This window comes from Macaca mulatta, chromosome 12, assembly GCF_049350105.2.
Source record: "Macaca mulatta isolate MMU2019108-1 chromosome 12, T2T-MMU8v2.0, whole genome shotgun sequence".
Classification (NCBI taxonomy): Eukaryota; Metazoa; Chordata; class Mammalia; order Primates; family Cercopithecidae; genus Macaca; species Macaca mulatta.
The window spans coordinates 69,785,137-69,811,686 of NC_133417.1; the positions used below are offsets into that span (position 1 = coordinate 69,785,137).

Genomic DNA, 26,550 nt, shown 5'->3' on the forward strand with positions numbered 1-26,550 from the left:
GTAACAGATATTTGTATGCATATGTTGTATATGTGCATGTGTGTTAGGGGTTGAATTGGTGGCCAGAGGAAATGATAGTAATAAGATAACTGTAAAACCACTGTATTAGTCTGTTTTCACAGTACTATAAAGAACTACCTGAGACTGGGTAATTTATAAAGAAAAGAGGTTTAATCGACTCACAGTTCTGCATGGCTTGGGGATACCTCAGGAAAATTACAATCATGGCAGAAGCTGAATGGGAAGCAAGGCAAGTCTTACGTGGCCGCAGGAGACAGAGGGAGCAAATGGGGACATGCCACACTTTTAAACCATCATATCTCATGAAAACTCACTCCCTGTCATGAGAAGAGCATGGGGAAAATCCACCCCCATGATCCAATCACCTCCCATCAGGTCCCTCCCCTGATACATGGGGATTACAATTCTAGATGAGGGTTGTGTCTAGGGCCATACCACACTGAAAGTGACTGTTCTCATCTGATCTCAGAACCTAAGCAGGGGCAGACCTGGTTAGTACTTGGATGGGAGATTTGGATGGGGACACAGAACCAAACCACATCAACCTCATAACCCAGAGCACAGAGAATATTGTGGTGAGGCGGTAAGGAGGGATGGTTAGGAGAGGATCCTCATCCTTCATGGCAGGCTCAATACCTGAGAACAATCATCTCCCAAAAATTACTTTCCAAATTAAGAACATGAAACATTTGAACAATCCTCTGAATTGGAGCATGTTCACAGAATGCTTTCACCCCGTTTTGAGGAATGTCCCTTCCATCCACTCACCTAATTATGAACCCAGAAAAAAAAACAATAATAACACTCTAACCTGTTTTATCACCTGGGCAACTCCAAACATCATTTTTTGGTTCCTATTCCCTTTTATTAAATGTTCTGACCAAAGGTGAGGAAAAGGAGATATAATTAAATGCCCCCTATAAGCTACTATTGTTTATTTGTTTAAAACATTTAATAAATACTCTCCAAAAACAAAACACAAAAATCTATCAATGTGCTAATAGTTCTGCATAGGTCATAAATTAAAAGAAAAAGCTTAGATTTCTAAATGCACACCAGTAAGTTTGCTTTTTCTTCTAAAATATCAGAAATCGTTCAACCAATTTTTTTCTCTCAATAGCTGCCTCTTTCATTAGACTCTCTACCTTTGGGTACAAACGGTTATGTAGTGTTGAAAATCCATATTTTGTGGACTCATGTCCTTCTTTGCTAATGCATTGGCTGTAGCTACTCAAGTGTTGAGAAATACAAGGATTTGTATTTCTCACAATATAACAAGGATTTGTATTTCTCATATTTTTCCTGGAGATCTTGGGATTAAAGGTAAAATTGCTTAATTTGAGCTCATGGATAGTCTTCTTATGTTACTGGGTTCTATTCACTCTCAGTTACTTAGGGCAAGAGCTCTTCACTACTATTGCTGCAGGGTTGCACCATAAGCACACATCTCTCTGGGTTACAGAAGCTTATCACTGGTGCTCTCACAGCTGTAAGCCCTGAAGATACTAGGGAGGTGCCCATTCCTGGAGTCTTCAATATCCTGAGGTCAGGCTGTGTGCTACACCAACGGGCTTTTAATCCTTGTATTTCTCAAACTCCTTCAGCTTCTGTTCAAAATTCCTTCTACCCTAGAACTCAGGAGTCAACTCCTGTGGTCTACCTAATTAGTTCTTCAGACATGTCTGGGCATTCCTGAGTTCATTTAGACTCAAATTATGCCCTACATTACCATGTGGGGAAAAAAATGTCTTTTAGTATTGATTTTTAGAATGCTCTCTGCCCCCTGAAGCCCAATACTACTCATATCAATTTGATCCCTCTCTAATCTTATGATCAAATTTATCCTCGACCTCCAGGATTTTAAGGAATTTCATGTTGGTATCTGACAACAACTGAAGTTTAGCTTAAATATGAACTTTTGAAAAATAATATTAATTTTGTCACAGATAAACATCTAATTAAGTTTTATTATTTGGATTAGTTGAAGACATAGGAACTCTCATGTTTATCAAGAATCTCAACTTTAAACATTGTTATGAAAAATTACTCACACATTGGAAATGAAGCAAAAAGGATCATGTGTCCTTTCAGTATCATATGGGAGCTTTGTCTAACAGGTCCACTTAAAGGTAGTTTAACTCTGTGGGAGAATGCCCCTTTGTTTGATATAGTATTTACTATTGATTAGAACCTACGCTGTGAAGTTACATGTTAACTTGTGGGTTTTCATTGGGTAGAGATGCAAAGGATTTGTCTAGTACAAAAGATTGCTCTAAGATTATTATTTGATTTCCCTATAGGACATAAATCAAGTTTTATATCTAACCTAGCAATCTTACTCCAACATTCTTATTTTCTTTCTTTCTTTTTTTTTTTTTTTTTTGTGAAGCGTTTCACTCTTGTTGCCCAGGCTGGAGTGCAATGGTGCAATCTCGGTTCACTGCAATCTCCGCCTCCCGGGTTCAAGTGATTCTCCTGCCTCAGCCTCCCTAGTAGCTGAGATTACAGGTGCCTGCCACCACACCCAGCTAATTTTTGTATTTTTAGTAGAAACGAGGTTTCACCACATGTTGGCCAGGCTGGTCTCGAACTCCTGACTTCAGGTTATCCACCCACCTTGGCCTCCCAAGTGCTGGGATTACAGGCAGAAGCCACTGTGCCCGACTCTTTTTCTTTTTTTCAAGACAGGGTTTGGCCCTGTTGCCCAGGCTGGAGTGCAGTGGTGTGATCATGGCTCACTGCAGCCTCAACCTCCTGGGCTCAAGTGATACTCCCTCCTCATCCTCTCAAGTAGCTAGGACTACAGGCATGTACTGCCATGCCCGGCTAACTTTTGTTTGTTTTTTGTAAACACGAGGTCTCACTATATTGCCCAGGCTGGACTCGAACTCCTGAGCTCAAGGGATCCTTCTACTTTGACCTCCGAAAGTGCTAGGTTTACCAGTGTGAGCCACTGTGCCCGGCCCTTCTTTTCTTTAGTATCTCTTCATGTGTGCTTGCTCTTGAAATCATGTTTATTATATTGCAGTTTCCTCATTAACAAGTTAAGTAAATTTTTGATACATGTTTTATATTTGTATGCAGGCTTTCCATGTGTCTGTGATAGTGAAAAGACTGACTCTCATTGACCGAGTGTAGAGTATTTTCGTATCTCTGAAGGGTCTTAAATATTTGTTACAGTGTCTTTTAAAATAACAGAGCTCGATTTTTATTTATTAGGGATAAGCACTTACGTAAATCTCAAATTTCCAGAATTTCTGGAAAATAAAGAAACTAAAGTTCTAGGCCTTTAAGAGATCTAGACTCTGAAGCAAAAAGCCCTTCCTACAGAAACCAACCAATCAGAAACCTTTCAATTTTAGAATCAAGTTTACTTAATCAAGGTCAAACTATGAAAACAAATTAGACTTTTAAAAATGTTAGCTTTAAAATACAGCAATATGTCTTTTACCTGTATGAAGTGTAATAAAACATATTTATTTATTTGTTTTTTCATTTAAGACTTGGGTTTGTTTTTTATGAAAAGATTAATTAATCTGGATTTCCACACTTCTTGTACTGTTTCTTGATTAGATAAGCTAACATTATTCTCACGTAATTTATGAAAAAAATAATGTGAGAAAAAATAACAATCATGTAGATTGAATTACAATTCTGACAATCTTTTTAAAAATAAAACTAAGTATCTTCTGTAATGTATCAGTTTAAACAATTTTCAAGCCCCTTGGTTAACTTTGAGAACTGGAATTAGCATGAAATCTAATTAGTTGGTGGATGTTATTGGATACTTAGATAATTTCTAAGTAATATAGAATACTGAAACAAAGGCCAATATTTTTTGTTCACTAAAGAGAAACTGTGTTTTTGGTTCATGCTAGCATGCATGTTACTTTCTGTTACTTTAAGAAAATACAAAAAGAATGCATGTATAAAGTCATGTTATATTTGATTATGATTTTTGATAATCTGCTAAATTGCTTGGGTCTGACGAAAATGTCTCAATTATCTATATCTCCGTTATCTCTGTGAAGTGGAAGTTGGTTACTTTGGTTATGGTTAAAATTCATATTGGTGATAGAAATGTTACTAAAAGCAACTGTGGCAGAGTGCTATGATTGTAAATCAAGATGATGGAATATGTTTTAGTTGATAAAAGGGGAGGGGAAAGTAGTATTATCCTAAGGTAAAATGTCTGGTTGTTCTAAAGTATGAAAGAAGAAAGTAAAAAATAAATGTGAATAGATACAGACAATTGCAGAAGGTTTGTAGAAAGTGAATTTTAGTTGCTTTGGTTTATAATTCCCTGCAAATGATAAGTCCAAAAAGAAGAATTATAATGTGTTAAATTTTTGGCAAATTTGTTCAGGTTTGATGGTGCTATTCATAAGATAATTTTTAAAGTAGCTGCTTATGAATGAGCCTCTGTCAAATGTTACATTTATGTAAAACTAGAATTTGGTTTACTCTCTCTTAAAATTGCAGGTAAGTCTTAGAGAATTCCATCTGCTCTTAGCAAGAGGTAGTAAAAAGTTATACTGTATAATCTGCTCACAGAACAGGGATTCTGTCTCACCTTAATAATTTTTAATAATTTGTGGTAGTGTGTTTTTTTCATATCCTTGATTATTCACAAACAAAATAAAATTTCCTGACTTCTAATTTAAATATTTTATTGCCACTTTGATTAATAGGTAGCCAATCAAAACCATTCACTGTTCTCAGGCATCTATGAGTCTTTTGTAAGTGACCAAATATCTACTGATAACTCTTATGATTTTACCTACCTAAGGTCAGATCCTACAATGGAAGAAGTATTATTTTCAATATATATTTTATATCTAAACCATTTTTGGAAATTCCCAGGGCCGTGGGCAATTCCAAAATTTTTTCCTTTTACTTCATAAAACAGGAAGATGTAAATAATTGAGTTATAGGTTATATTCTATATTTCTTAAAGAGCTGTACACTATTGTAAAATCCGATGGAGTAGTTGGCATATCAAAGAGCATCTCTACCTTCCCTAAATACCATGAATGTAATTACATTATACTTATGTTATTAATGAAAATATTTCATTGATTATACTCTTAACTACTGATACTTCAAGATATAGAATCTGGGTATAGAATGTGGATCTTAAGTGTCACCACTTAGACAACTGTCAGATAGTATTAGGAGACTGAGTCAGGATTTTAGGTACTCTCTTTTTAGTCCTGCAGACAACCTCATGAAAGCAAACTGCTGACCTAATACCTAAGATTTAAAGTGTAGGAAAATCTAATTGTTGTTATTATGTTTAGTGTTCTTTTTTCTAATGGGTATATTAGAAACCCCTCCCGCATTTTTTCTGAATCTCTCCTTAACTCTTGATATAGTAGACTATACTTTTGCAAATGAAAATGAAACACTCTTTAAATGGTAACTTATTTTCCCTGAGGCTTCAGAATTGAGGAACAGAATACTTTCCTGAGTCTTTCTGATCTTCTGTTATGGCAATATAGTTAATTGCACAGGCTCAATAAAAATCTGTCCTTCTTTTTACCAGGACATAGACAAACTGATTGTGCAACCAAGACCATTCTTGGAAGTGACATATATGAGAATAAATCTTATTTCATCAGTTCTGACAAGACCACCATGAAGGAACAAAGGTTGCACTTCGTAGGTGAAACCTATGCCCATAAAACAGTCCTAGAAAAATGGTCGCTAATATGCATTTGAGATCTTATAGGCTATAAATACCATTACTTCTTAACAGGCCAGGAACTTCACTGTATTTTAGGGACCTTGAGCAGAAAACAATATACTCAAATTTATAGATACTATAGGTAAAATCTGTTGAGATGAGTATCTTGGGTTTGGTTTCCTAGATTTGGACTAAAATAGCCAACAAGAGCAATTTTGAAAAAACTTGGAATAATAAATCTATTAAAAATGTAATTTGAGGTTCTTTATGAAATTTTCACTGAAGTTAATTTTCTAGACTGGGTAGTTGTTCAACATTATATGGCTCTAGATGTGCCAACCTTAGCAAGGAGGTTAATTAACACTTTGTACTACAATCATATGTCAGGATAAAATGAGACCAGTCTTCTTTTGTTTTCAAAAATAATCTCTGGGGATTTGTTGTTGTTTGTATAGTTGTGACCTTATGTCAATTGGAAAATATTTTATCACCACTGAAAAGAACAAGTTTTTGATATCCAGACTAGTGGTGGTGGTTGGTGGTATTTCTGCGCTTGGAACCAGGTTTAACATTCTGTTTCCCTCATTAGTGAACCAAATAAATCTTTGACACATGTTTATTCTACATTTGTTTTAGTCAATTTTTCAACTTTTTGAAAATGATACATTATCAAAAACATAATGAAATTCAGTTTAGGTTTCATACCTAACTTTTAATAACTTTATTGTCATTAATAATTTTAACTTTGGAATTATACTCCAACACAATGACTGTTTAACTTTGCTTTTTGAGCTATTAATTTTTACAATCTTAAAGGAAACACTTCACTGAAATTTGTTGATTACCTTGCTCTTGGTCTTAGAAATTTCTGTAATGTTAAATGAGATGAAAAGATTATATTTCTCTAAATCAACCAGTTAATTATTACTGTTTGAACATAAAAGCCACCAGATCTATTTCTTGATTATTTATTTCCTTACTTGCCTTGACCTTGCAAGAGTATTTTCCAATTAGTGAATTCATTGCCAGCACTAATATTTGATTTCACTTCTAGTCATTTTTACGTTAAAGAAACCACAGAGAATATGTTTTTTGTGTATGATGTACTACAATTTAGGAACAACTGTAATCGGGTAAGTGAGAACTGGTACTAGAAGAAAGGGAGCAAATATCAATGATTAAGCATAAAATGCAGTGACTAGGAACAACAGGCAGAGAATAGTATTAGCAGTGAGAAGAAAATTTTTATAAATTATTTTAATGGGGCAAATTAACCATTTTTAGTAAATTGCACATGGAAAAAACAACAAAATATGTCTTTTTCTTACTTTACCTTTGGATTTCTCATAGAATGTCTTTAATTTTGGTGTATACATTGAAACCAGTTACAGTATTTCAAATGACTGGAATACCTAGACCAAATTTTGCCCAATGGTATTTTAATAATTCTTGCCTGTTTGTTGTGTAGAGAATTTTTGTAAGATGGATAGAGTAGTTGTTTTTGGTTAGTTAATAGGTCTTCATGACCATCTTCCCCAGTGAGTCTTATACTCCAACCTTTCATTTAAGTAATTGCTATGACATTAGCTTAGTCGCTTAGCCAGGAAACTCTATCAGTGACTGTCAAACAAAAACAACAACAGGATATAACTCCTTATTTTTATTTCAAAAATAGTAATTAGATTGACCAACAGCTGTACTAAATTCCTTCATTACATGACCAATGCAAAAACTGAGATCCTGTTATAGATTATATGTAACTAGTCTTTCCCAAACACACAGTTAAAGAAAAAATTAACATTAAATTAAAGGAAGAAGTATTACATTCTCATTCAAAAGTATTACATGTATTAAGAGATGTCCTGATTCATTCTTTTTACCTAAAGTCACATGGCAATATATTTGGTTAGTGTTCCATTTGGAAATGCTTCAGGGTATCAGTTCCTACTTTGAGTATTGGTTGACTGAATGATTAATATGGAGAAAAGTCTGTCCTTAACTTATTAGGAACCATGGAAGAAGAAAGTAGGCTTTGTGTATGTATTTTTTCCTATATCTATGTTTCTGTATTTAATATACATCTGATTATGTTGACAGCCAACATTTCAGTCACTATAAAAGCTTATTTTTTTCTGTCTATATATCTTTTCTCAGACTAGTAGACTCTAGTAGAAATTGTTCTGTTCCTATATTAATCAATGTGAAGTAGCACATGAGGACTCGATCAGTTAGATTGGTCTGGAATGGATCATAGTACTTTAATCTATAACTGTTTATGCCAGACTTAAGTGGTAATGTTTATGCTATAGTTGCAGGGTAGAAAATTCACTCATTATACAGATGTGCAAAGAATGTGTGGATTTTTATTTATCTATAACTAATCCAATTTTGTTGATAATTCAGTCATTGGGGGAGTAGAAGTGGCACCACTCACCATCACTCCTAGTGATTCACTAGCAAAATGTTTGCTTCCTGTTCCGGTGACATTATGTTCTGCTGGTCTAGCGATCTTAGTTCCAGAGGGAGGAATGCTGCCACCAGAAGACACAATTATGATTCCATTAAACTGGAAGTTAAGATTACCACTGGACACTTTTGGCTTCTTCTACCTTTAAGTCAACAGGCTAAGAGGGAATTACAATGTTGGCAGGGGTGACTGACCCAGACTATCAAGATAAAATCAGTCTACTACTCTACGATGGAGGTAAGGAAGAGTCTGCCTGGCATATAGGAGATTCATTAGGGTGTCTCTTAGTTTTACCATGCCCTGTGATTATGGTCAATGGGAAACTATAACAGCCCAATCCAGGCAGGACTACAGATGACCCAGACCCTTCAAGAAAGAAAATTAGTGTCACTCCACCAGGAAAAAAACAAACAACAACAACAAAAAAAACATGACCTGCTACCTGCTAAGATGCTTGCTTAAGGCAAAGGGAATACAGAATGGGTAGTGGAAGAAGGTAGTCATCAATACCAGCTACGACCACATGACCAGCTGCAGAAACGAGGACTGTAACTGTCATGAGTATTTCCTCCTTCTTTTGTTAAAAGCATGTTTGTGCATGTATACACTTGTACTAGGAAAATATCTTCATTTTATTTCCTTTGTCTTTTATCATGGGACATAAGATTTACTGACTTCACATCAGCATTTGAGCATTGTTAACTTTATGTAATAGTATTTGTGTTGGGGATTGGTGCGTTTCCAGTTGCTCAAAGGATAGTTGTATTATGTTAGCCATAATTATGACCTTATTATTGTCTTTATTTGAAGATTATGTATGATCTCAGAAGATGTGTATGGGTTGACAACTGGTGGACTTGTGATGGTTAATATTGAGTGTAAACTTGATTGGCTTGAAGGATGCAAAGTATTGATCCTGGGTGTGTCTGTGAGGGTGTTGCCAAAGGAGATTAATTAACATTTGAGTCACTGGACTGGGAAAGACAGACCCACCCTTAATCTGGGTGACCACAATCTAATCAGCTGCCAGTGTGGCTAGAATATAAGCAGACATAAATGTGAAAAGGAGAGACTGGCCTAGCCTCCCAGCCTACATCTTTCTCCTGTGCTGGATGCTTCCTGCCTTCAAACATTGGACTCCAAATTCTTCAGTTTTGGAACTCAGACTGGCTCTCCTTGTTCCTCAGCCTGCATATGGCCAATTGAGGGACCTTGTGATCATGTGAGTTAATACTTAATAAACTCTCCTTTGTATATATATGTATACCACATCCCTTCACTGCCTCCCCATTGTTATCATAGATATTATATATTACATATATATGACATATATATGTATTCCATGAGTTCTGTCCCTCTACAGAGCAACATCCCTTCACTGCCTCCCCATTGTTATAATATATATTATATATATAATGCATATATATATATATACACGTATATATGTATTCCATGAGTTCTGTCGCTCTAGAGAACCCTGACTAATACAGGGGTTGATTGGGGTAAGGGTTAAAATTTCAATTTGCCAGTTCAAGGTATATCAATTTCTTAAGTTTAGACAGTTTCTTTCTAGTTAAGCAAACTCTATTGGGTAAACATTTAGTCAATTCCAAATTCAACTCATTATTAGGACTTTGTCCTGTTCTTGCCTCCCTTATAAGAGGGCAACTCGATGGAAAGCATAAGATTCTCACTGGAGGAAGGTCTTTGTGCAGATCCAGCTCATGGATTTGCAACTGTTGATGTCTAGTAACTTGTGCTCACGCTAGTTCGGTTCTTGAGTGTTTTGCTGGTGTGTATGAATGAAATCTATGGCTAGGAAATTGTGGTATGTTCATTTTAAGTCAGAACCTAATTGTTTTTCCATAACTACCTCCTACCTTACTTAATCCTAGTTTGCACTACAGATCCTGCATTTGTTCTGGTGTGTCTCCCCCTTGCTCTTAAGTTTGGGCCCTTTTGGAAATCTTTAGCTATAGGAGGACTTTGACCTCATCTTGCAACCATGTTGGGTAAGCACCCAGCTAATTTTTGAAATACTAGCAGTGCCTGTTTGTTATAGACAGGAATTTTTGGGTCCCTTTTATGCTATGTGCAGGCTTTGTGGAGTCACAAATCCTGCTGGAGGAGGAACCACATCCCTTCACTGCCTCCACATCCCTTCACTGCCTCCCCACTGTGTTTAACCACATCCCTTCACTGAATCCCCACTGTTATAATCCTCCTTTCTCTCCCTGTATCAGTGTGAAGTTTATTTCATGGTAACATACTCCCAAGATACCAAGTGGAACATGGGACAAAAATTTTCCATTTTTGGCTCCTTCCTCAACCTAGTATTCCATCCTCCCATGATTTTAACCCTGATAAGTATAGGCGGAATATAAGATATATCTGAAAGGCTGTTTTCTCTGCCTCTCTTTTTACTTCCCAATATCACCTCTCCTGAAAGGGAAAGACTTTCTGCTCCTTATTGCTCTTTGAAATAACTTGCTGATGTGAGATCATGGGTTTCCTTTTCTCTGTGGTCTGTAATGAAACCCTGCCATTCAATTTGTTTGGCATTGTTCTTAATATATTAATCAGAAATAAACTTAGAAGATGTTTTGTTTCAAAACATTCTGATACAGAAGCTTATTGACTATCTGTGAACTCAAAAATTACAGTCTGTTGTCAAAAGCTGAATGTTTTACTTTTTCAGATCTTTGTTGTAATTGTCATAACTCCCCCAAAGGCATATGGATGCCTCTGAAACCATTTGTTTATTTTTTCACTCAGCAAAATCTTACTGAGCAGATTTTATGTGCTTGGCACAGTTTCAGGTGCTTGCATGCTAGTGGCAGAGGCAAGCAATAGGCAATAGAGTTAAGGAAAATATTAGAAAGTGATAAATGCTAAGTTGAAGAATAAAGGAGGGAAGGGCAATTGGAAGTGTTGTGGGGAGTTGTGCTTTTCTCGATGGGATAAAGACCTCACTGAGAACATGACTTTTGAGAAAAATCTTAAGAAATGAAAGGAGTTAATCATCCTGTATCTGGAGGGAGACCATTTTAGGCAGAGAAAAATCACAAATTCAAAGGCTTAAAGGTAGGAATTGTGTCTGCTTGGAACAAAAAAGGTGCAGGAGATGAGTTCAGACAGGTAACCAGGAAGGCTTTTCACAAAGTGTCCCAGGGGATAGATAGAACACCTAGTCAACCAGAGGGGTGGCCGGCTTATTGCGTCCATTGATTGTTTCCGTCATGGTTTTTCTTTCACTCTCCTGTCCCTAACTCCTGTTTACTGAGATCAGACTTCTAAATTAACCACTTTCACTTAATGCAGCCTTTGTCTAGACTCTGCTTCATGGAGAATCCAGGTGAAAGGTTTTCTTTGTTTGTTTTTGTTTTTTTTTTCTCTATCTTCTGCCATTTCAGTGGCACAGAGGTACCTGATCAATCCTTAGCATTAAGAAGATTTTCTGGTAAATGACAGACACTCAATAAATATGTGTTGAATTTAATTGAAAGTGATTTGGTTCTCCAATTCTGAGTTCAGGACTAGCAATTTGGAACTGCAGTTTCGAAGCACAACTATGAAAATCACATATTACCTCATAGGTCATTGAACTAGACTATAAGAAGTCCAAAATATATGACATATAGAGTAGGGTTAAAGGACCTCTGTTTAGGAGGAAGACTGCTTGGGTTATGTGTCACTTGCTAGCTGTGTAAATTTGGAAGGTTCCTTAACCTCTCTGTGCTGTAATTTTCTCATGTCTAAAATGGGAACAATAATAACTCATAAATCAAATTGTTGTCATGAGTACTAAATGAGTGAACACAAAGGATGTATATGGCATGTAGTAAGTACAATATACATGTTTTCTGTAATAATAATCATTATTGATTTCTACCATAGCATCATGGAGACCCAGAATCAAATTAAAATAAGTGAATATTGACAGATTTCAGAGAAATCTAATTAAAGTCTTCCTACTATTTTCTTATATTTACATTGTTTGTAGTTACAAGTAGTATTTACCTTAATAAATGGTTATACAGTATATAAATGAAATTCCACAACCTATTCCATTGCCACAGCCCAGCCAAAGTTCTATTTTATTCAAACATAAGTTATTTTGCTAATGTCAGCCTAATTTATAAATGCATTGACCCATTCATGATAAATGTTAAAATTGCATGATATGCTAGCTTATCCTTGAGTTTCAATGTAAGATGGTAACGGCAATTTATTTTGCTACTAAGCTTCTGGACAAAATATCAAAAAGTCTCATAATCCTGAAATTTCATCATTTGTGAAGCTGGTTGCCATGCCTATCCCACCATGTTCAGGGATAATTAAATGTTATAATGTTCATGAAGGGGCCTAGCACAGACTCTGGCATGTGGCAAAGATCAATAGCACTAATTGAAATAGACGCTAATTGGAATAGCACTAATTGGAATCCCATCCATATCCCACACTTCTCTGATCTTGGTGCTGTGATTTTTTAAAGAAAAAACCAGGCCAGGCACGGTGGCTCAAGCCTATAATCCCAGCACTTTAGGAGGCAGAGGTGGGTAGATCACGAGGTCAGGAGTTCAAGATCAGCCTGGCCAAGATGGTGAAACCCCATTTCTACTGAAAAAGCAAAAATTAGCTAGGCGCGGTGGCAGGTGCCTTTAATCCCAGCTACTGGGGAGGCTGAGGCAGGATAATCACTTGAACCCGGGTGGCAGAGGTTGCAGTGAGCTGAGATCGCGCCACTGCACTCCCACCTGGGCCACAGAGTGAGACTCTGTCTCAAAAGAAAAAAAGAAAAACCCAAATACAAAGTTTTAGCCCTAAAAATATCTCATTAGAGTTTGGCAAATGGAACTCATGTTCGAAAATAAATGTTCCAGATACGGGTGTTAGACATTGAAAGCTTTTTTTTTTCTTTTTCTTTTTTTTCTTTTTGAGATAGCAGCCTCAACCTTAAGCAAATATCCTGCCTTATCCTCCCAAGTAGCTGGCACTATAGGCACACCCCACCATGTCTGGCTTAATTATTTTATTTCATTTTGTAGAGACAGGGATCTTGCTATGTTGCCCAGGCTGGTCTTGAACTCCTGGGCACAAACGATCCTCCTGCCTCAACCTCTCAAAGCACTGGGGTTATAGGCGTGAGCCTCCATGCTAAGCTGAAGGCTTTTCATCAGCCATAAAAACACTAGTTGGCCAGGCACCGTGGCTCATGCCTGTAATCCCAGCACTTTGGGAGGCCGAGGTGGGTGGATCACTTGGGGTCAGCAGTTCGAGACTAGCCTGACCAATATGGTGAAACCCCGTCTCTTCTAAAAATACAAAAATTATCCCGGCATGGTGGCAGGCGTCTGTAGTCCCAGCTACTCAAGAGGCTGAGGCGGGAGAATCGCTCGAATCCGGGAGGCAGAAGTTGCAGTGAGCCGCGATTGTGCCACTGCACTCCAGCCTGGGTGATAGAGAGAAACTCTGTCACAAAAAAAAGAAAAAAGAAAAAAAAAAAAAAGAAAACACTAGTTACAGAGTTATTTCAGCTGCATTTCAATTTGTAATTTAATTTAGTAGGTCATAATGGGAACTATTAAAAGCAACCTAATCCAAGTTCTTTGAATTCTTTTAAGTTGGCATTAGGTTCTGAGCAAATTAAGCAAGCTGCTTGGAAGACATGCTATCTTGATTCAGACACTAACCTGTGTTTTGCAAACTTTAACATTATAGTACATGCTGAGTGTGCCTTCTAAGTTAATAAAAATAAGGTAATAAATGGAACACTAGACTTAGTGTTAAAAAAATTAATTTCTAACTGCATGACCTTGACTTAACCCTTACTTTTAAAGTCTATAAAATATTTGGTTATGGGAATGTGGTTATAGACTATGGATATACTATAACAGATACATACTATTTCCTTCAATGGTACTTACGCCAGTGAACCCTACAAGGAAAGTCCTATATACATTATATACATTTAAGACATTATTACTTCAGCTGTCGGAAATCTCAGAGTGAGACTTAAGGACTTAGCAGAGTACTTCCATGAAGCTGAAGGAGGAAAGAGAACTGGTTAGTGTTATTTCAGATAGCTGCCAATGTGAGGATGCACCACTAAGAGGCCTTCACTATTATAAGGCTATTTATGAATATCCTTATATCCCCAACTTAGCACTTTTACTGCGTCTAAGGTGTCATACGTTCATGGAATCTTGCAACCTCACAGGTAATAAAATTCCGAAAGATGAGAAAAACATGATGTTCATTCATTCAGTCCTCTAATATGAATTTATTTATAGCCACTTTGACTTCTGATACTATTTAGTCCTAATCACATATTATATGTGAGATAATTTAGCATAATAAAATTGTGTCTTTTACATCCATGCTAATTGAGTGCCTTAGGCAGAACAAGTACAAAATTAATTGCTATAATAAATCCTTGTGACTCCATTTAGTGGAGAAATGATTATGTGTAAGTTCAACCAAAGTACTGAAAGAAAACATAACATTTTAAAAAGAGGTTTCTGAGGCTTAAAATGAGTGGACATTTTGCTGAAATATTTTACTTGAAATAATACTGATTAATTACTGAAAAAAATGTATTTGTATAAAAGCTTTCCCTAAAGGCATTTTAAGAATAATTATTTGAAAATAAGATTCTAGGCTGGGCGCGGTGGCTCAAGCCTGTAATCCCAGCACTTTGGGAGGCCGAGATGGGCGGATCACGAGGTCAGGAGATCGAGACCATCCTGGCTAACACGGTGAAACCCCGTCTCTACTAAAAAAAATACAAAAAACTAGCCGGGCGAGGTGGCGGGCGCCCGTAGCCCCAGCTACTCGGGAGGCTGAGGCAGGAGAATGGCGTAAACCCGGGAGGCGGAGCTTGCAGTGAGCTGAGATCGGGCCACACTGCACTCCAGCCTGGGCGGCAGAGTGAGACTCCGTCTTAAAAAAAAAAAGAAAAAAAGAAAAAAAAAGAAAAGAAAATAAGATTCTAGGCCAGATGCAGTGGCTCACGCCTGTAATCCCAGCACTTTGAGAAGCCGAGGAGGGTGGATCATGAGGTCAGGAGTTCGAGACCAGCCTGGCCAACATAGTTAAACTCCGTCTCTACTAAAAATACAAAAAATTAGCCGGACGTGGTGGCAGGCACCTGTAATCCCAGCTACTCCGGAGGCTGAGGCAGGAGAATCACTTGAACCTGAGAGGCGGAGGTTGTAGCGAGCCGAGATCACGCCACTGCACGCCAGCCTGGGAGACAGTGCGAGACTCCGTCTCAAAAAACGAAAAACAAAAAACAAAAAAAGGAAAATTCTAAAATTTAATTGTTCCTCTTTATCACCCTGAGAATGCATTAGATAATTTGGTGCCAAAATCCAAATGACCAAAAATCCCAGAAATGCAGATGAAAGCACTCTATTAATTCTAGACTTTTGGGATTATCATTTTTCAAAAGTGTTTCCTGCCCAGTTTTAAATGTCTGGTGCTGAAAATGATAAGCAAACAACTTTGTCAATAGACTGTTTATGTTCCTTACTCTGTGCTCAAAGTGACAAAGTACCTTGATTCTAGCAGTGATTCTCCATCCTGCTTTAGTGTTGGGTTTCCACTGTGACTGTTAACTGCTGAAACTGAGCCCAGAGCCCTTGGTCACACGATCTGAGCATTGCAAGGGGCACCAAGAGGTAAGTTAACTCATCCTTCTGCCTCGAGGAAGGGTGAACTGTGCCCAAATATTTCCGGATGGATAATTTTGTATCTTAATCAGAGCAGAAAAACTAAGGAGTGGGAATTTCCTTCAGAAACATTTTTACATATTTTCTGACTATTTCTATGCTAATGTAATTGCAAGAGCAAATAAATGTCCTGAAGTGTACATTGGCAGTGCCTCCCACACAGTCAAATTAGTACATACCCTGGATTAGTCATCTAGGTTTTACAGATTCGTTAATTTACCTGAGAAAATTCCTTTTATGGGTTAAACAACACCATAGAATGTAACCATTTTTATTTTATATTAATCATCATTTCCATTCCCAGTATTTTTCCATCTCTTCCCTCTTGTCAACTTCCCTCTCCATTCTTTCCTTTCACATTTTTTATGACGTCTTCTTTCTCCTTTGCCTGTTGTCCGCACTCCACCCTGAGAAATGCTGCCATTAAACTCAAAGTTTAGGTCACTACGTTGGCAGCATTTTTTCCTGACTTCCTATATTCTATTGGATGCTGAATTTTGTAATTAATGCTTCAAAAATGACTCCTGAATCATCTCTCTTTTCAGTTCTGTTGCTACTATCATACTTCAGCCTTTTATTATGTTTTGCTTGGATATAAATTAGCTCCCTCTCTTCTTCTGTCCTTGCTTTAGTTTCTCTCTAGCTCCCAAGCATCCTATATGTCGCTGCCAGGGTGGCCTCCGAATAAAGCACAGCTCTCACTTGACCCTACATTCAAACGTTCACTGGTTCCACACTTTCTGCAGGATGGCATCCAAACCCCTTGACATGGCTCTCTCTTTCCCCACTGCCAACACACACCTTATCCCCCAATTCCAACCTACCTTTCTAGCTTTACCACTTTTTTTTTTTTTTTTATTGTGGATGGCAGTCTTGCTAAACTGTGCAAAATTTCCTCAACACACACTAAATTTCCTATTAATTTCTGTTAATTTAATATTTACCTATTGAAATTCAACTCCTTCAATTCCTAGTCCAGTAACCAACCAGTTATAACAGCAGCTATATTTAATTGTGGATTCCTAACACGTCAAGACCATACTGAACATCCCATATATATAATCTCTAATCCTCACCCCAATACCTACTAGGAAGTCGTTATTGTCACCATTTCACACATGAGGAAACTGACATTGATGGTACTGAGAGTTGCTGCACTGTCTTCAGTCCAGAAATTCTTCTTGGGTGAAAAGACTCTACTCCAGGAGTGGAGTAGAAACTTGAGTGAGTGTTAAGGACCAGACTTATGCTAAGTAAAGAAATATGAAGAAGAAAGATGAGGTGGAAAAGGAAGAGAATGGGATGAAAGAGGAGAAGAGGAGAAAGAGAAGGAAAGGAGAGATTAAAAAGATAAAAGACCCTTCCAGTGGAGAATATTATTTGGTATACAGTTGACCCTTGAGCAATGCAGGGATTAGGAGTGCTGACCCACTGTGTAGTCAAAAATCAATGTGTAACTTTTCATTCTTATAGAACCTAACTACTAATAGCTTACTATTGATCAGAAGCCCTACTGATAACAATCAATTAACACATATTTTGTATGTTATATGCATTATATACTCTGTTCTTGGAATAAAATAAGCTAGAGAAAAGAAAATGCTATTGAGAAAATAAGGAAAATAAAATATATTTACTGTTCATTAAGGTGAAGTAGATCATCAAGTTCTTCATCCTCATTGCCTTCACACTGAGGAGCCACAGGAGGAGGAAGAACAGGAGGGCTTGGTCTTGCTATCTAAGAAGTATGGAGGCAGAAAAAATCTATGTATAAGTGAACCCATGCGATTCAAACTCATGTTGTTCAAGGGTTGACTATAACTGATTTTTGACAAAATTTAATTGAAGTCATGAGAGTAACATCTTAGTATCCTCATACACAGGGTGCAACGTCCTTATACACAGTGTGCAAACTGCTCTATGCTCATGGATAAGAGAGCTCAAAAGATATGTCTTGTTTAGGAATTAAGATGGAAACCATTCAAATAATTTTTTTTTCCAGATACATCACATTGCTAACACTCTATACCATAAGCCTGTATATATTTTCTCAACTTTGTATTTGTCAATTTGCTTATAATTTTGTAATACTTTTTGATGTTTTATTATTTTATTTTTATTTTTTTGAAATGGAGTCTCGCTCTGTCACCCAGGCTGGAATGCAATGGCACAATCTCGGCTCACTGCAACCTCTGTCCCCGGGTTCAAACGATTCTCCTGCCTCAGTCTCCCAAGTAGCTGGGATTACAGGCACCCACCATCATGCCTAGCTAATTTTTGTATTTTTGTAAAAACAAGGTTTCATCATGTTGGCCAGGCTGGTCTTGAACTCCTGACCTCAAGTGATCCACCCACCTTGGCCTTCCAAAGTGCTGGGATTACAGACGTGAGCCACCGCACCCGATCTTATTATTAACTTCCAACTGAGATAGACTTCTATAATATATTCTGATTTTGAACAACCTACAGTAGACATTTGTAAAATATATTGTTAATTAAAATTTTTTTTTTTAAATGAAACTCCCCAAATCTGCTCCACGGGAGTGAGGCTGATGCAACTAGAAGCTACAGAAATATTTGGCCTTGGATTTCACTCGTTAAGAGAGAGCTGCCAATTCGTCCTCACCAACAGGGCAGTGAGTTTGCTTCACTTTTCTTTGGCTGTCAGTACAGAAGTCAAGGCTGTCTGCAGTCTTTGTACAACTCAGGGTAGTTCTTTCCTTTGAGGACAAGGCTGTCATCTGTCATCTGATTCTTTCCTGGAATCTGGAGGTGATACAATAGATACGGACTAACAAGAAAGCAAGTAATGAAAAGAAATCGAGAAATGCATTTTAATGATGATTTTTAGAGGCGAATTCATAGTTATTGTTAGTTGGCATATAGACCTTTTTGGTTGGCTAAATGACAGATGTGATAAACTCTAATTTTTTTCTAATTCCAGAATGTTTTATATCTTTTGAGATAAGTTATTTCAAACCGGATGATCCTGTAACATTTGGTTTATATTTTTTGAGGCCTTTTCAATTACCATGAAGAGTGTAATTAATTTTGCAAGATTTAATTAGTCACATGAGCAGCATCCTGGTTTTGTCATAGGCAGAGGACAATCAGTGCTCTGTGCTCCTGGATAAGAAGAAATAGCTCAAGAGATGTGTCTTTGGGGAGAAATTACTCAGGAATTAGAGTGGAATAATGGAGTTGGATGCCTCAGTGTATTTCAGAGGAGTACATCCATTCTGCCCCTGGGGTTCATCTCTCTTTTGCTCTCTGCCTCTGTCTTTTCTTGTTCCATGCTAGCAGAAAGCTCCCAGATTACAAAGCTGGTGTCTTCCTCTTTAGTAACTGTCCCTGCCATTGTTAATAGGAGAGGGGTCAAATGAGTCTTGATTAATAAATCCCCATTGCCTTCTTCCCACCCCTCTCAAGTTCTGTGATCTTGATTCAGTGTTAAATTGGTGTCCCTGTGATCTTAAATGGCTCATTTAATAGGGTGAAATTTAGTTAGTGTAAATGTAAATATTGCATCTTTCCCCCACGTCCCAACACTACTGTGATGTGCACAAGAACAATATAGGAGAGTTATATTAATAGTAATTAAAGTCTTATTTTTCAAACTTCCTTATTTTTTAAAAAAATATAAGCAGCTATTATCTTCATAACAAAACTTTAAACATTATTTAAAATTATTTTGAAAATTTATGGTAGATAAAGTACTCAAAACAGATTTCCTGCTTCTAGCTGTTTATGTAATGTTGTAAATGGTGGGCCCTGATCTTTGCCAATGTGTTTCACTTGATCAACTCTACAAATATTATCGGCAGTACAAATATAACTCTCCAAATAGCATTTAATGTCTAACCAGGAAAATAGAAATCACCCTTAGCCTTTCAAAGAGGAGGAATTAAATATGGAGAATTGATCACTCAGATGATGAAAAAACAGAGAAGTGAAACTGGGAACAACTCAGACATACATTAGGAACTCAGAAATTCTATGTGGGTGAAGCAGCCCAGAGGTTATCCTTCAGGGAGCTCTAATTTCTCTTGGAATGGAAGGATATCAGATGAATGTGTGGTTACCAGAAACCACAAACTGGACTCAGGTGAGAACTAGAACCATGATGGGGGCGGCCCAGTGATTGCTGGGGACAAGAGGTTGCGGGGAGGCGTGCTGCCTAGCAGGAGTGGAAACATGAAGAGGAGACATGGGCACCATCAGAGATTCCTTGGAGATTCCAAAGAGAGAGAGGAAGGAATACCCTAACTTCTCCCTGAAAGGAAATGAAAGCTGTTAGTATAACAAATTCTTGTCTGTGTCCTTTAAAGACCCTTTCTGTATTATGACTGTGTGGGCAGAAATCAGCAGTGAGTGAAATGGAGTTATGTTGAATAGAGGCATTCATGGTGCTGTAAGACCAGAGTAAGCAGAAGGAATGGCTCGTCATATACGATATTTACCAGTGGGGTAGAACAAGGATGTCTTCTTATTAGCCTTCTTTTTACATTATACCTTAATAATTTAATGTAAATCATGACAGACTGATTTGTGCCATCTTATCTGAAACTTTGTAACATAGGGAATGGAAAGTTAATAATAATAGCTGGTATTTTTTCATAATTTTTATGTGTAAAACTCTTTTCTAATAGCTTTCCATGTATTAATGCTTTTAATTCTCAAAACAACCTCATGCATTTCTATCTGCCCATTCTATGGAAGAGGAAGTTGAGGCACAGAGAGTTTAGCTAATAGGCATACAGATTACATAGTTGTATCTGGGAGTACTAGAAGTAGCCTTAGTAACCAGCTCTGCTATGTCATTTTAGCCACAAAGAAGGTCTTCCTATAACTCTTCTAACATGAAACATTGTTTCTTCTAGGCATAATCTATATACCAGCACTCTAAACCAAGCCACCATCTTGTTTTCCCTATACCAACGGCCTCTGGACCCATCCCCTCACTCTCATTCTCGTCCTCTTCAGCCAATGTTCCTCAGAGCAGCTAGAATAACTTTTTGAAACCACAGTTCTTTTTCTCAGAGTCCTCTGATGGTTTCCCGTTTTTAGTTAGTAAAGTATATTTTACTTAAAAGTACTGTACAGTGGGTTTTTACTGGACAGGTGTAGCCAGGTGTGTTTGGAGTGCTGCTGATATCCTGATGAGGCTGGGCAATCATTTATTTACCAGTCCATCTCCTATTGGAGGGACATTGTCTTTACCTCTCTTATACTTAGGCCTTGAGCAAGATCTATAAATGAGTCAGAAAAATCATCCTGAAATTATAGTACACCTTTTGTTTATGAGAAGAGCACTGGCCCTTTGGCAGCAGAGAGCTCCAGGCTTATGTTAGACTCAGTTCACCACTGGAGACCCCCTGAGGGTTTGTAAGGCTGCTGGCAGAGTAACTGCCGTTTTGTAATGTCTGTCAATGGTCCTATTTGTTTTGGCTTTTTGTGGAAAAGTTTGCTGGGCAGCCAGAACAACAAAGGGCAGTACTAGGACTAGAGTTGGAAGAGTCAGCTGGGGTGAATCTCTAAGTGATAGGATACAGGGCAAAGGAAACTGGCCATTGACACAGATGAGCTAAGTTTCACAACTTACTTGCTTATATTTGAACAAACAGCAAAAGCTAGAAAGCCTCAACATGCTGGGAGAAAGTTTCGGTGCCTTGGGTGATTTACATGTTATCCCTGTGGCAACGAATCATGCTAGAATTTCAACCAAACTGCTACTCTTAACTAGCGAGAATATCTTAGATGTTTTGTATGTGTGATTAAGAAATAATGGACAGTGAAAAGCCTGGCACCGTCTCTGGCCTATCTAGCTGCATTCATTCATATTTCTAAGAAATACAAAACAAAGATTAATTGATATAAAAATATAAGGAATATTTATCAACTGCTAAATAAGCATATTAAAATATCTTAGGAAAAAACTTTATATTTTTCTCATAGACTATGTATACCAGTCAAAATTACTAAAATAACCCAAGAAAAAGTGTTTGATTTGTAATTCCTTCATGAAAGTGGCAAAGGTGAGCTATGCATGAGGACCACAATTAAAAGTTTTTGTATTTTAATACAAATGATTTGTCATAATTTTGCCCAAGACTTCATTGAATACAAAGTATATTGAGTCCTATGGGTTCTGTAAAAGAACTTTGGAATCTCTTTTATTGATTCAGATTTTATGCAGCCAAAATAATTACTGAAGACATTTCAGCCTGTCTTTTTTCAATTCAAAGGTCATTCACACTGACTTCTTGCTTTGGCTTCATGTAAAACATCATTAATTATATGTGCTATAAAATGTTTACTATCCCTTCAAATATCTCAGTAATGTACATGTGTATTAGACTATGTATTTTTTGTCTGAGGCAAGTAAAAATACCTCTTAGGTGAAGAAAAACCTCATGTGTTTGATTGTACCTTGCATTTTAAGACGTTACAATCTAGTACCTCATAAATATTTGTCCTTTTTAAATCATTGCCTGGAAAATAAGTTTGTCTAACTTTTTCCATAAAGTTAAAGTTGCAGAGGTCAAATTTTGTAGATGCTACAAAATCTTTCTTCAATGAATAATCACAAGCTCATGTAACTCGAAAGATCTTTAAGGAATGTCACAGTTGAACCTGAATCCACCTGGGTCCACTGCACACTGACAGTTATTTTATTGTTCAGACCCCCAAGACAGACTATCTAGAGTCTTGCCATGGTAACCTGTCTAATGTTAAATCATCCTTTTTTTTTTCTGTAAAGCTTATATGATGTCTAATTTATGTCACTGAAAATTATGACTCTTTCTATGGTTTTGCTATTACAATACAGAACAGCTGATCAAAAAATGTGCTCTGACAGTGATTACAAAATGAAAAGTGAACAGAAGCTAAGGTTTGGTGACATTTTGCTATTTTAGATGTTTCAGTTTTTTTGAATATTGATATTGAGATGTCACATATTTATTTGAAAAAAATTAAAAGAAGGATAATGGGGAACATTCTTCTGACAAATGACTGAAATTCCTGCCTCAACACTAAGCTTATTTTTATTTTTCAAGACAGGGTCTCACCCTGATGCCTAGGCTGGAGTGGTGTGGTGCAATCATAGCTCACCACAGCCTTGAACTCTTGAGTTCAAGCTACCCTTCTGCCTCAGTCTCCCAAGTAGCTGAGACTGCAGCACATGCCACTATGCCTGGCTAACAACCTCATTTTATATCTAGTGTTGATCTGAGAACATAACTCTTTTCTCAGTAGAAGTCCTCTATTTCTTAAATTAGCTAAAAATCTCCATGTTCTTTCCAATGGGTTAAGAGTAGCTCACATTTGAAGCATGAGATGTCTGAAAATAAAATCAAAAGTACTCAACAGTGTGTAAAGCAGCTTCTAGACTAAAGGCTTTCATTGGAACTGTGCTATATATTGTAAGCAGTGACCAAACATGTAAAATGATAACCAGATTATGACAATAAATGTAAATCTCAAACAGATCACTGATGTACTGATGTTTGCATTTAAGGATGGCTAATATTAAACTTTTATATCTTCTGTTTAATGTTCAGTCTGCTTATGTAAGTAGATACTCCTTTTTGCTTAGATTTTTTTAAATGTAAATATGAATTTTGAAATTCTACATGTAATATGAGCACCAAAAAACTCTGCCTCATATCCTAGTGATGCTTATTGAATATTTTGCTTAATCAGCTAATGAACACAAAGCTAAATAAAAGTTGTTTTTCTTCTATAATTTTCTATCATAAAAATCATTCATTCAGCAAATATGAATTATGCTTCAGTATTAGGCAATCTACTAGGTGGAAGATACATAGTATGTAATTTTTAAATATAAACATCCAGAATCCAGAACTTTTTTTAATGAGCTAGTGTAGGAGATACCTTGAATATCTATACAAATTATGTGAGCTTACTTATTTTAGAAAGTTTTGGTTTTTTAAACATTTCTATTTCACTTGATTATATTATCTATATTGTATTTACAATTTGTCATTATGAAAATAGTATATTTTCATGAAAATCTCAAAAATAGAAAAATAGAAAAACAGCCTCACCATATAATCTTTTGGCATATTTCCTTCCAGATTTTTATACATAGTATAAAATGTTTACAATATGCTATGTTTATAATTCTGAAAAATTATAAAAATAAAGGCAAATTTACTCACCAAAAAATGTTCATTAATATTATTTTCATGTACTTGAAAACATGTTTGTAACATGAAAAAACTTTAATTATAGGTTAAGAGACTGTATTCAGGCTACTAATTATATGGAAAAGTTAAATCCTTCCCTTTTCTTGAAATGTATGCTAAAAAACATACGTCAACTTTGATTCTTTAAAAATGTGAAAATTGAATGCAAGTTTTTTTTAAAAAGCTATCATCAAAGAAAATACAATATAAAAAATTACAGTGGGATAATTTTATCTCTATATATTTCTTTTGTCTAGAATGGAGGTACAAACTTTCCCTCCTAAAGTTCGCCAAATCTAGAATGATCAGTTTTGCAGAATCCAGGCATTGACTGTAATTACATGTTGGTATTTTGACGGCATGGACTCTTAGGTTGAGTTACTGAGAAGCTGACTCTGAGATAAGAATTCATGTGTTAATATTTGTGATTTATTCAGGATGTACTCTTAGGTGAAGAAGTAGGACTGAGAAGGCAAAAGAAGACAAATGGGAGACATTTCAGGTAGATTCTCAGCCTCACAGTGATTCCACAGGGAATATATATTACGTCTCAGATTTGTCCCTCTTTGAGGCAAAGACTGGGCTGTTAAACTCCCACACAAGTCAGTACTTGGCTATGGGTTTCCTCAGGAATGTAGTGTCTCAGGCACTTCTGCTTCTCTGTAAAGAGTACAAGTGCAGAAGGTCAGCACTCAGAAGGCAGCTCAAGGCCAGTCCTCTGAAGAGGGGACCCCAGGAGATCAGGGTGAGTACCAGGAATATGCACACACAACTGTCACAAATCTGCATTTAAGTTTAGAAAGATGATTCTCCATGTTTTACTGAGCCGAAAGGTCTATGGTAAGAGTTCAACACTGAGGCCAAGTTTATAGGTCTAATGGTGCACTGAGAGGTTGGGCATTTTCAAAGAAACTGTGATTCCAATTTGGAATGTGACCTGCTGGTGGGGAATCCTCAGGTGTAAGTGATCAGAAGTATAAAGAAGAGGAGACTACAAGTTCTGCAAAATTTTGAAGTACAAGGAAGGAAAGGGAAAAAATAAGAGAAACCCAAAACACATTTATCATGGGAGGATGCTTAGCTCAGGTAAACTGTGTTGTTGCCCAGGCTCCAGAGGAAGGTTGGTCAGAAAACTCTCAGCTCACATTTGGAACTACTAGAACAGTTTCCATTTGAGTGCAGTGAACTTGACTTGGGCTCCAGGCTGGAAAGGACCCTGGCTCTCTAAGGGCCTAGGAAATCTGTGGAAGTGAAACTCAGAGGAGGCCTGGGATGATGGTAGGCTGAGCAAGAAAGAACATTGACCTCTGGGTCAAGGCCAAAGGAGAGGCCAGCTGCCTCCAAGGGAAATAAAAGTGAAGCCATCCAAGAACAGATGGTTTAAGACTTTAAACCTGTGCCAGGTTTATTGAAGAATGTGAGACTGTGTACTTGCAAATTACCTCAACACTATATAATTTGTATGGTGAAATCTTCTCTCCCTGTGAAAGATTCAGAGCCTTAGAATCTTTCCACTTATGATTCCGTGATCCTAAAGGAGTCGTGGATGTTAGTGCATCCCGAGGATACTGTGTTGCGAACAGTGCCAGGACTGGGTGCTGCTGAGATGAAAAGTGAAAAGAGAAAAAGATAGCGATTCTCCCTGTGTGATGTTGGAGGGAGCTCTCTTGCCATTGTGATTACACAGAAACTTGTCCACAGTAAGTATCAGAAGGAACCCATGAAGGAGAGACTTGGATTCACTCCTTGCACTTGGGTGCTCCATTTGGACATTGTATGTCTTTTAGTCATATTTTTATGCTGGCAAACTATTTTTTTTTTTTTTTTAGTTCACAGCAGGTAATAATTATAAGTCTTCAACAGAGTTACGTGATAAGCTTTCTTTTTCTAAATTATAGAATACTCTATTTTTAATATTAAAAAATAAACAACAGAAAGCAAATAAAGGAAAACCCTCAATGATGATATTTTTACTTCCATTTCATCTTTTTAAGATAAATGTTTTAGAGAAGTTTTGGCGTCATGGCAAACTTAGGAGAAAGGTACAGAGTTTTCTCACATACTTCATGACCCCACATATGTGTGGTCTTCCCAACTTTCAACGTTACCAGTCAGATTGGTACATTCACACAGTCACATCATAACTACTCACAGATCATAGTTTATATTAGGGTTCACACTTACTTTTGTACAGTCTATGGGTTTCAACAAGTGTAAAAAAAAATTCATCATTATTCTATCATACAGAGTAGTTTCACTGCCTCAAGAGTCCTCTGAGCTCCACCTACTCCTCACTCCCTTCCCAATAACCCTTGGCAACCACTGCTCTTTTTATTATGTCCATAATTTTGCCTTTTCCAGACGGCATATTCTTGAAATCATAGAGTAAATAAGCTTTTTAGGTTGTCTTCTTTCACTTAATAATTTGCAATT

General features: G+C 36.9%; 1 long non-coding RNA gene across 1 annotated transcript in view; it reads left to right on the plus strand.

Annotated features, from left to right (window-relative positions):
* The first annotated feature begins 9,255 nt into the window (after positions 1-9,255).
* Positions 9,256-26,550, plus strand: part of LOC106992600 (uncharacterized) — a 103,986-nt gene continuing 86,691 nt past the window's right edge. The window contains exon 1 of the long non-coding RNA XR_013401873.1: positions 9,256-9,396. This is a non-coding gene — a long non-coding RNA (uncharacterized LOC106992600). The remainder of the gene's footprint in view (positions 9,397-26,550) is intronic.